This window comes from Lactuca saligna, chromosome 4 (assembly GCF_052625555.1).
Source record: "Lactuca saligna cultivar CGN05327 chromosome 4, ASM5262555v1, whole genome shotgun sequence".
Taxonomy (NCBI): domain Eukaryota; kingdom Viridiplantae; phylum Streptophyta; class Magnoliopsida; order Asterales; family Asteraceae; genus Lactuca; species Lactuca saligna.
In genome coordinates, this window is record NC_136420.1 from 155,232,879 (window position 1) to 155,244,200 (window position 11,322).

The following is an 11,322-nucleotide window of genomic DNA, read 5'->3' on the forward strand; positions in this document are numbered from 1 at the left end:
CACTAATTACTTATGAACTCACCGGCATTTGTAAAAATGCTGATACTCGCTTTTCAAATAACTTGTATTCTCAGGTTAGCATTAGATAGGTACATCCCCGGAGCTGTTGATGAAGATAGCTTAGTACCATGCTGTTCTTATTACATTTGTCTGTATTACTTTGATACCCTGTTGTGTAAACTATGTAAAACTATTACTATTAATGAAATGTTTTGTTGTACTTTGATTACTATAATGCATGTGTTGTGATACTTGACATGACGTCATCTACCCCAGAACGTTTCCGCCATTCCGGTTTTGGGGTGTGACATCCAAACTTGGTTTTCTTTCTTGCACCGGCTCCTCCTTATGGTAAAACCCTCTTCCTTTTTGTTTATACTTCTCCTCCTTAGCTTTCTTGTATTCTTCATAAGGGAGCCATTCCTTCTTTTGTTTTTGCCAGTCATCATCATATTTGTCACCACTAGAGTAGCATACTTGCGCCTTCTTGTTCCCATTCTCGTCTAAGTCACAATCTCTAGTAAGATGAGGACCCTTGCAATTCTCACAATAGCATGTATTTTTTGATCCATTTTATCCATCCTCCTATCCATGGTTTTCAACATAGCCATAACTGCTGACAAATTTTTTGAAGTTGCATAAGATGCCACCTCGTCACATCATTCCTTGGGTTGTGGTATTCCCTAGAATGCTTAGAAAATTCCTCAATTAGTTGCTTTATCACCGGGGGTGCTTTCTTCGTGAGTGGGACTTGTGAGTCAAGTAATTGCCTTGTTGTAACATTCACCCCATCATAGAAAATAGAGACTTCTTGTTGACTATTTAGATCATGATGTGCACAATTCCTTAGTAAACCTTTGTACCTCTCTCAAGCCTCATAAAGGAATTCTCCAGCTTGTTGCTCAAAGTTGGCTATGGCTTTCTTTAACTTAGCTATTTTGGAAGGTGGGCAAAATTGATAGATAAACTCTTCTTTCATCTTGGCCCATGTAGTGATGGATCCTGTGACAACCCGATATTTCAACTACATGTAAACGACCTAAAAAGTCAAATATTGTAACCACATTCATTATAATAAAATTAACTTCGAAAATAAAATATCCAAAAAACACTAATTAAATTACCTATTATGTTAGATGTCATTAAACCGTGATCGTATGTAAAAAGAACGCCCAAATCCGACTTCGTATAAGAAAGTTAGGAATTTTCCAAGTTCGGCTTAACGACAAACGGTTAAAAACTCGAATCGGAGATCGAGCGACTTTTGGCCGGAATGACCTAAACAAGAATCGAAGGTCTCGACAATGGTATTTCAGCGATAAAAAGTCTGGCAAAAACTGACGTCAGATAAAGAAGTTATGAATTTCTAAAGAAATTTTCTTACCGCGACCTTTTAAAAATAAATAATAAAAATAATTTCAAAATTTGCCGACGGGATCTAAACGAAAGTTGTAGAGTATGGTCTCACCTTCGCGTGGATATAAAGAACGTCGAAAACGGAGTTCGTATGAAGAAGATATGAATTTTTGAAGTTTATTAAATAATTAAAATATAAATTTTAATTAAAACCCTTGGTATTATCCGAAGGGGAGTCATCAGATAGGGCCGAGTTACGCCCAGCGTACGCGAGGGCTTGGCCTCGGATTGTCCACGTCGCGCCTATGCGAGGCTATGCCCCATCCCATCCGAGCTCCGAGGCAGTCAAGGATTCGGTCATGCGTGACGCACGCGTACGCCCAGCGTACGAGGTCGGTTCCCAGCCCCTATAAAAGGGATGCGAGGGTTCCGAAGAAAAGGCACCATTTCTCTCATTTCTCTTGCGTTCTTGCCTCATTTTTTGTGCCCGTGCTACCCCCGAAGCCCCAATCACTTTGCTCTACTCCCGAAGGTCGTTTGTGCTCCCGAGATTCCCGAGAATCCCGTGGAAATCCACTTTCTCGAGTCGAAATTTTGTCCGGTTTTCATCCCGCATCCTCCGATCTTTCAAGTGAGTTCATACCCCTATAATTCACACTTTTAAATGTTTTTTGAGTACTTTTATATGCTTTTAGGGGGGGGGGAATACAAGTAAAACACTCGATTATTATTGTGTGTTATATAAACTTTCACTATACGCGTTTTATCAAAGGAATCATATGTGATTTATAACTATTATAGGGAAACTTTCATATGCAGATTATACCACAACAATATTTTATCTTTTGAAATGAGAAATGATTTATGTATTTATATAAATCATACACTTTGCTTATACTATATTTTTTGTGTGTTGGTTTTGGCACTACAAAAACTACACTTTTCATAACAAGTGAACATTTTCACTAAGTGTTTATTATACAAACGAAACACACTTTTAGGAAACTATAATAGGTATAGTTTTATGAGAATACTACGAACATTTACATACATGGAAATACTATTTCAAGAAGCTACTTTCATATACAATAACAAACGAACATTTTCACACGTAAATCTGTTTTACACTAAGTTTTGTGAGACATTAACTTCACGTACGTTCGAGTACACATTTCAAGTCCTGTATTATATACCAGAATCCCTTGGAGGGGGAGCATGGTGTTTGTGTATAGATCTATACGGGCTTAACAACCCGCCCCCTGACTGTTAGCTACAGTCCACCATTTGGGGTGACAAACGTCAGAACATTCCAACGCCTGAAGAACGTTGTGTATAGGCATTCCTTGTCAATAGCATGGTTATAAAACTCACATAGAGTATTAAAAACACATTGATTTACGGGGGTTTTCAAATATAATGGAGGTTTTATACATACATAAGTTCATTTATTTTATGCATGAAAAACCCAATTGGGATATAAGTTTGGAACTTCTAACCACCACTCATGGATGGAAAAACATCAACTTTTTAACATATATTAGTCTTGATTTAAGGCTACATTTATACTAGTAGGAAATATGGAATTTTCTAAAGACTAACGAACAAAAACGAACCATTTCATTTTCATACAAATACAATCATTAAATGCTTATGAAACTCACCAGCTTAAATGCTTATCTACTCTTTCAAAACTACTTGTATGTCCCAGGGATTCAGTAATTACAGGTACTAAACCGCTTTTGAAGAAGGAATGCTGCGGCACTAGTTTAAATTCATATTTTGACATCATATTGTAATTGGTTTTGAACATGTACTCTTTTAAACAATGTAAACTTTCAATTATATATATGATGGTTATATTGCTTTCTTTACTATGTATTCATTTGTTACGTTACCACATGAAGTCATCCGCCCCCGAACGTTTTCGCCGTTCTGGTTTGGGGGTGTGACTCGAGCCAATCTTTTGCAGCACCTTTCAATGTAAACAGAAGCATTCGAAGTAGCTGAGTCTCGCAAGGTACGTTTGGAACATTGAAATAATTAGCTACATCATTAACTTCATCCAAGTGTTTGTAAGCATCTTCATGGTCTTTTCTGTAGAAGGGGATTTCTTTGAGTTGAGCAAGTATGTGACCCTTAAGCTCAAAAGTGACAGTTGCGGGAATTACGGGTTACACAAGTCCCGGGCCGGTATCATCGCGTATCCTCTTCTTCCATTCCCCCATGGGGACTTCATCGATGTTAGCCATAGTAATAGCTAATTCGTCGCCGGAATCTGAGTCGTGCCCGAATGTAGGTTCTTCTTCTTCTTCGGTATCGTACTCGGTAACGGCGCCAAAAACTTGATGTGTGTAAAAATGCACTGGCTTTATTCCTACTTTAAAAATATAATTTTAGCACACAAAGGCAGTGAACCTATCTTTTAGTGGTATAGTTAAATAAGTAGGGTATCGAACTCAGGGAACGGAAATTGAACTAATAACTAATTTTAACTAACAAGTAATAAAAGTAAGGGTTTTTCTCTAGTTTTACAAGACTAGAAACTTACACACACCTCCTAACACATAATTAACTAAACAACTAAGATAAGTAAAAATTCACCAAATTTAATAAAAGGTTTCTGTTTAGCTCATGATTACAATCATTAAAAAGCTAAAAACGAGTTCAACTAAACTAAACATGCTTCACTTATAGATTAAGTGGAAGATTTAACCTAATTTGCCTTGAATCTTCTCAATTATCAAAGATTAGGATTCCTCAGGTTTTCAAAGGTATCTTCAGTCGCAGGTTGCTCTCCAAGGAAGCCAGCCAAACTCTTTAATTCAGAATCTCAACCAATATTTATAGTTATCTCAAAACAGGGTCTACTCAGCGAGTAGATGCCTAACTCACCGAGTAGATAGGAGAAATTCGTTTAATACAAGGATTCTTGGCTTTTCTTCGTGAACATTCTTGGTAACTCATCGAGTAGGTGAGTGGACTCGTCGAGTAGCTCCATATTTTCTCTCTTCCTTCATTCTCTAGCTTCTAATTGCTTCTCCTTCTTCCTTTTTGTTTCCAAGCATGTCTTCTGGACTGAAAATATAATTTAGACATTATTAAGTACCTTTTGTCCATATTATGCAAATAATTAGCTAATAATTCATAAAAAAAAACTATACTAAACACATGGCTATTTATGCACATACCAGCTGTTTGAACAACTATTTTGAAGGTAGTTACCATTTTGACCGTTAGGCCAAAGTCCGATGGCAATTCGTTAGAAAACTTCTCTATCTTGGCGAGTTTAGTAGGCACCAAGTAGGGAAATAACTTCATCCTTTCGGTGAATGTGGCGGTATAGTCATCAACACTCATCTTCCCTTTTTCAGGTTTTGAAACTCATTGTTCAGGTCTATCAGATCTACCTCCGAGTAGTAGTACATTCTCAACTGCTCCATGAAGGCTTCCCAAGACATCCTCAGGGCTTCTTCTCATGGCATCGTAACCCTGGTCTTTAGTTGTCTGACTGTAAATACGGTCTTTTGTTTGTCGCTACAGTTGCAGCTTTCAAATACCATTTCCATTTCAGAGATCCAATCCATGATCTCTACTAGTTTTGGGCTTCCAGAAAGACTCGGTGGTTTAGCACCCAAGAAGTTCTTATACATACCCCCATCCATGTCATTCCCTCAATCTTGGTTATTCCTTCCAACCACTGGTGGTTCGGCTTGGCCAACGGTTCTGCTGTAGTTTCCTTCTTCCGAATGACCCTCATTCAGTTCAGGTTGTTCAACAGGCACAGTACGTTCATCCTTATTCTTTTGAATTATCCGCCTTGTCTCTTCCATCTAGCAATCCAACATCATTTGAATCATTTCCTGTACTCTTGCCATAGTGATTGGCTCGGGTGCAACTGCTACTTCCGGTGCACACTCAATCACAGGCCGTTGATTAGCATTTCCATTAGCGTTTTTGCTTCGAGTTCTCACCAATCGATATATACACCAAAGTAGGCGAATTTAGATGTATTTTTTACGATTGACATTTAATCCGCCTTGTCACTCCAAAAAGTTACATGCTAGTTCTAAAACCATAATTATATGTTTAGAATTCTGAACACATAACGTTTCCAGATCCGGTCAGCAATAGACCATAGATCCAATCAATTAATATTATATAAGGCATCCTTATAGCTATAACATATATCATTTAGAACATAATAGCATTTAGGCACCTTTCCTAAAATAAGCTAGTGTCTGTGTCTAAAATATAGTAGACACACATCTCATAATCATTGCTTAGCATTCTTAGTTTAAGTCTAGAAATCATACAAATTCCTAGTTCGCTTAAACTAATGCTCTAATACCAACTGTGACATCCTCAATTTCACGGTCAGAAAAGACAAATTTGTTTATGCTTTATTTGAAAATTAGAGTATATTTTTGAAGAAATATGTTGCGGAATTTGTTCCAAAAATTATGATAAAGAGTTTATGTTGAGATATAAACTCTCTTTGATCAATTAGATCTTTGTAACAGGTATATACAGAATGTAAAGCAATGAAACAATACTCAAGAATGGATTTGAATGTGTTGAATGATTAGAACGTTCAATCCTCAGCAGAGCTCGATAAAGAACTTCCGCTGTAGAGGATTCTAGGGTTACAAAAAGATATTTTCTTAAATTACACGTAAAAACCCCGATCTATCAGTTACTAAAAAGATGCATGCAAACATCTATTAATACACAAACCCTAGACAATAAGATACAGATGGACAGGCCCATACCGTATAAAAGATGGGCTAGGAAGCGAGCCCAAGACGCAACACCAAGTACCCAACAATATCCCCCTTTGCGTCAATTGGGGCGAGACCTCACTCCAGCTTGCTTGCCCCCGCAGTACTGGCTTTCTTGACGGTCTTGAACAGGCAGGGGATGATAGCAAGAAGTGTTTGTCGGAAGTGAATGTACCAGTTTATCATATCATTGAAGTACTTTTTATCACCGGGATTAACCGCATTTTATATGTGTCGGATCTATTTACTTACTTTTCCTTCTGGTAATGCGACTATCCGAGTTCTGCTTGCAACGATTGATTATACCCAGAACATGCTCCAGACAGGTAGTAGTGTAGAGATGTTTGTCAGCCAAAGCAAACAGGCATTTCTGACCTTCTACTCTGGTGAACATGACTGAGTTCTGTTTCGGATCAATCTTTCCCATCTTCATTCGGTTTATATCGCTTGCAGAACCGACTGGAGTGATGATGGGCTTCTTCCTCAGAACATTAGCAACCTCTTGATCAAGCTTAGCCACCTCCAAAATATAGCAAACTAACATTCTCTTGAAATGGTCTATGATCGGACCATATTCAGCTTCATTGACAAGAAGAATGTTGTGCAAGACAATCCAATCGTGAGGGTTGAGGTTGGGAAGATCAGCCAGAGAGATGGAATGCTCAGATCTTTCAGATCCCCTCAAGACCTTGAATCTAACATTAACGAAATTACCTTCACGAACAGGCTTGAGTACCCGAACGTTGGTTATCTTCTGTGCGCTCCAAGTTTGGTACTGAGGTTGAGCAGTCCTCAGGTAATAGTCTATAAGCTCCCTATCCACCTTCGGGTGAGGATGGGGAACTTCAGCTATATGATCGAACTCATGGAAGATGAAGGCCTTTCGGGTCAGGGGCATGTCGAACTGGGAATCGACCGAATTGACACGGTCTAAGGAGATGACCGGTTCTAGCCACAAAGTGCAAGGGGACTCAATGGCTTCTTTGATAAGCACTTCGAGAGTCCAAGGAGGAAACAAAGTTTTCCTGCTTTCAAGGAGATCATGAGCCTCCTTTATCTTCCTCTCCTTGGCCTTGGCTTCCCTGACGATACGAGCATTTTCATCCAGCTCTCTCTCTCTGGTCTGCTTCCTGACTAAGCTGACAATCGGTTCTTGATCATCACTATCATCACTGTCGTTGGCAAATTTTTTGGCTTTGGTTTGAGCACTCAAACCTGATGAAGGACCAGATGTTTGTTTGGGTGCTTTCGGAGGGACAAGTGATGAAAATGGAATAGTTTGAACTTTGGAACTTGGAGGGGGTTTTTATTGAGCTGTGGACTTCTTTTCTCCCCCTTGTTTCGGATGGTCATCCTGCTCAGGAATGCCTTCAATACGGCTAAGCAGAGCAAGAGCAGGAGTGAGCTTCTCTGCAAGACTACGCCTCACCGAATAGTTGAGAATCGGATCATGGGCTTCAATGATGTTAGACAGAGCTCCGTGGACATCTGAAACACAACTCTTGACCACAACTTTCTCAGACCGAAGAGAATCGATCTCCTTCTCGGCTTGGGAGAGCTGATGAGTTGCCAAGGTAAGCTCGGAAGACTTTCGGGCAAGCTCTTCCTTGGTGGTAGATTCGGTGGCAAGAGTGGCTTGGAAGGAAAGAAGACGATCCGCAACCGAAGACTGAAATGATTGGTTGTCTTCTTTAAGTTTTTGGCGAAAGCTGGCAAATTGGTCTTTTTCAGTTTCGAAGGAATGGACCAGCTTCTCCACAACGGTGTGGATCTTCTTAGTGTTTGTCGCTGATGCTGCCTGTAAAGACTCCAGCCAGATCTGGGCGTCTTGAAATAGTTTTTCGAATTTTTCGGTCGCTACAGCACTAGACTTCGTGGATTTATCAATGGCAGCAGCAGCTGAGCTGATAGAGGCTTTATGTGCTTTGGAGAGTGACTCCACCATACCCTAAATGGCAGCCTCTGAAAAGTGAGATGTTGAGGAAGTGGAAGAAGCCACAAGATTGTCAATCTTCTCGTGGAGTTCCTTGATGTGCTTTTTAGTGACCGGAGCATCATCATCATCATCACTCTGAAGTTGATAGGGGTTGTAGTAGATGGAGTCAAAAACAGTATCCTCCCCTCCCAAAAAGGTTTCGGTTTCAGCAGATGGAGTGGGAGATAAGGGTGCGGTTGGTGGTTCGGTAGTGATAGTGGGTTCGGGAGCAGAAGTAGGTTCGGGTTGTGAAGTAGAAACCCTCGTATCAGATACGTTGGTTGGAACCTCACAGGTGGTAGTTGTGGTGGCTTCTGTGAAAAGTGGTGGGGGAAGGGTGGTTGTTGTGGTTGGAAGAGAAGTAGAGGAAGTTATGGGGGAATAGAAATAGGGTTAGATATGGAGGGAATGGAAATGGAGGAGGTTATGATGGGAATGGAAGAGGTGGGTATAGGAGAAGGGGAAGGAGGTTTTGATGAAACATGTACCTCATGACCAGGCAAGTGAGGCGGAGTTTCACCTCTAGCCGACAACTTTACAAAAGAGAAAAACCAAAACAGAATAAGTAATAATAAAAAAAAAATTAATTGAACCGAACCCGAAATCGACCGAACACTCGGTTCATTTCGGTTCCTAAATTTTTTTTTGGATTTTTGGAAAACAGCTTTACAAAAGTGTACAACCATAGACACTACCTTTTTGAGATTGAGCGAAAATATGTGCTATGGGACCAAACCCGAAATAGATCGAACGTTCGGTTCATTTCGGTTCCCATGTGAACCGAACCCGAAATAGACCGAATGTTCGGTTCATTTTGGTTCGTTTCGCTCCTTACTTTTAACTTTGGGATGATGTCTTTGGTACCGATTCTGATTCCATCATTCCTAGACCATGAAGGATTTTATTGAAACTGGCTTCAGGTAGGGCTTTGGTGAAGATATCCCCAAAATCACGGCCAGAAAAGACCGATTTTGTTTATGCTATATAAAAATAAGAGTACTTCATTTTATAAAAAGGTTGCGGAATTTGTTCCCAGAAAAACACGATAAATACGTTATTAAAACATTTTCGAAGAAACGTATTTTTATTCATCTTAAAATGTTTGGGATGTCATTGTTAATACAGAAACATAAGCATAAACAGAACTTACATTTATTTACACTAGTGATCTACATCTCTTTAAATCTCTCAGTGTAAAGTGACTTCATATCAACACCTGTGATATACATAAACTGAGTGGGTCAGGTTGGGAAACCTGGTGAGTACATAGGGTTTTCAACCCACAATAATATAATTGTTATGTTTAATCATCAAACAATTAACCTCATTACCCATCCCCGTTATCTTCTTTACTCTTAAGGATTTAACCTAAGAGTCGTCTATCCTGCATTTGTTTATTCCGAAGTCCCTTACTTCCAGGTTTGTAGGACTGGCACTAAATCCATAGCTGCCGATGTTGGTACGTAAAGCACTAATTCCATAGCTGCTATATCCTACTCATCGGGTACTAAATCCATAGCTACCAGCGTTCAACAGGTACTAAGTCCATAGCTACCAATTCCTACAGGTACTAAATCCATAGCTACCAGTGTCTAACTAATAGGTACTAAGTCCATAGCTACCAATTTCTAACAGGTACTAAATCCATAGCTACCAACATCTGACATGTACTAAGTCCATAGCTACCGGTGTTTGTCCCATAGGCACTAAGTCTATAGTTGCCAATGTATACTCACGTCATCTTCTATCTCTCATCATCTATCTACCCATCATCATACCCCACATATTCATATATATAAAATAATTATACAGTTTAAATCCTTTAAAACATGTATAAAACGTTCATCCAACATAGACAGCAAGTATTCAGATAATATGCACACATAGCACGTAGTTTATATTAAATACTTCATATCTATGTGTAAGAAGAAAGGGACTATGCACTCACCTGATTAGGTGGTGATTCCGAACTCAGACAGCACTTTGTTATCTCAAAACAATTTTCCTCGACAAAACCTAGTATCAATACCACTAGGGTTTAGTTTTTAATGTTAACCACGACTAATTAATAGTCTAGCTATTATTACTATTATATAAGCGTTAAATAACACTCAATATAACTCATAATAATAGCCCAAATAATTATTTTAAGGTCCTAATAATGTTACTATAATTAAATAAAAGCTATATTAAATATAGTATAGGCATAACTCACTTACAATGGGTTTTTATTAAAAACCGGGCTTCGTTGGAGCAGCGTTTCCGAGCCGAAAGCTTTTCTTCTCGGAGCCGTCGGGCGCTCCGGGGCTTTCTTCTCGTGATAGGGAGGTTCCGTAGACTTGGGAGGGGTTTAGGGAGGCTAGAGAGAAGTTAGAGAGAGAAAGAGAGGCTTATGGTGTGAAGAAAATATGAGGAGTTCACCCTTGTATTTATAGGAGTTTTATAGTAAAGTAGCCTCTAAGCTTCGTCCGTAACTTTTTCATACGAGCTCCGTTTTTGTCTGTCTTTTTACCGTTGAGATCCTATTAATGAGATCTTCAACTGTCGTTTAGACCTCGTTAGCTAATTCTCATTCTATCTCGGATTTACAAAACTGTATCGAATTCGCCGCGCTCGAAAAGTAGGGACTAAGCTTCGTCCATAACTTTCGCATACGAGCTCCATTTTTGTCTGTCTTTTTACCGTTGAGTTCCTATTAATGAGATCTTCAACTCTCATTTAGACCTCGTTGACTAATTCTCATTCTATTTCGGATTTACAAAACTGTATCGAATTCGCCGCGCTCGAAAAGTAGCGACTAAGCTTCGTCTATATCTATCTCATACTATCTCCGTTTTCGACGTTCTTTATATCCATGCGTAGGTAAAAATAATATCTACAACTTTCATTTTGGCTCCGTCGGCTAATTCTCGACCGATCATAAATTTAACAGTAGCAGGCGTTTAGACTGTTAAATGACCGCGAATAATTCGTAACTCTTTCATACGAACTCCATTTTTGTCCATCTTTTTACTGTTGAGTTCCTATTATTGAGATCTTTAACTCACATTTAGGTCGCGTAAGCCAAAAACCGCTCGAACTAAAATTCGAGTTTCGGGCTGTACACTACTAAGCTGAAACTTTGAAAAATCATAACTTCCTCATACGAAGTCAGATTTGGGCGTTCTTTTTACGGATTTTCTCATTTTAACATACTATACGACTTTGGTTTAG

General features: G+C 39.2%; 1 non-coding gene across 1 annotated transcript; it reads left to right on the forward strand.

Annotated features, from left to right (window-relative positions):
- The first annotated feature begins 824 nt into the window (after nucleotides 1–824).
- Nucleotides 825–931, forward strand: LOC145044616 (small nucleolar RNA R71). The gene has a single exon (XR_013681564.1). It is a non-coding gene; the product is annotated as a small nucleolar RNA R71 (small nucleolar RNA).
- Nucleotides 932–11,322: the final 10,391 nt, after the last annotated feature.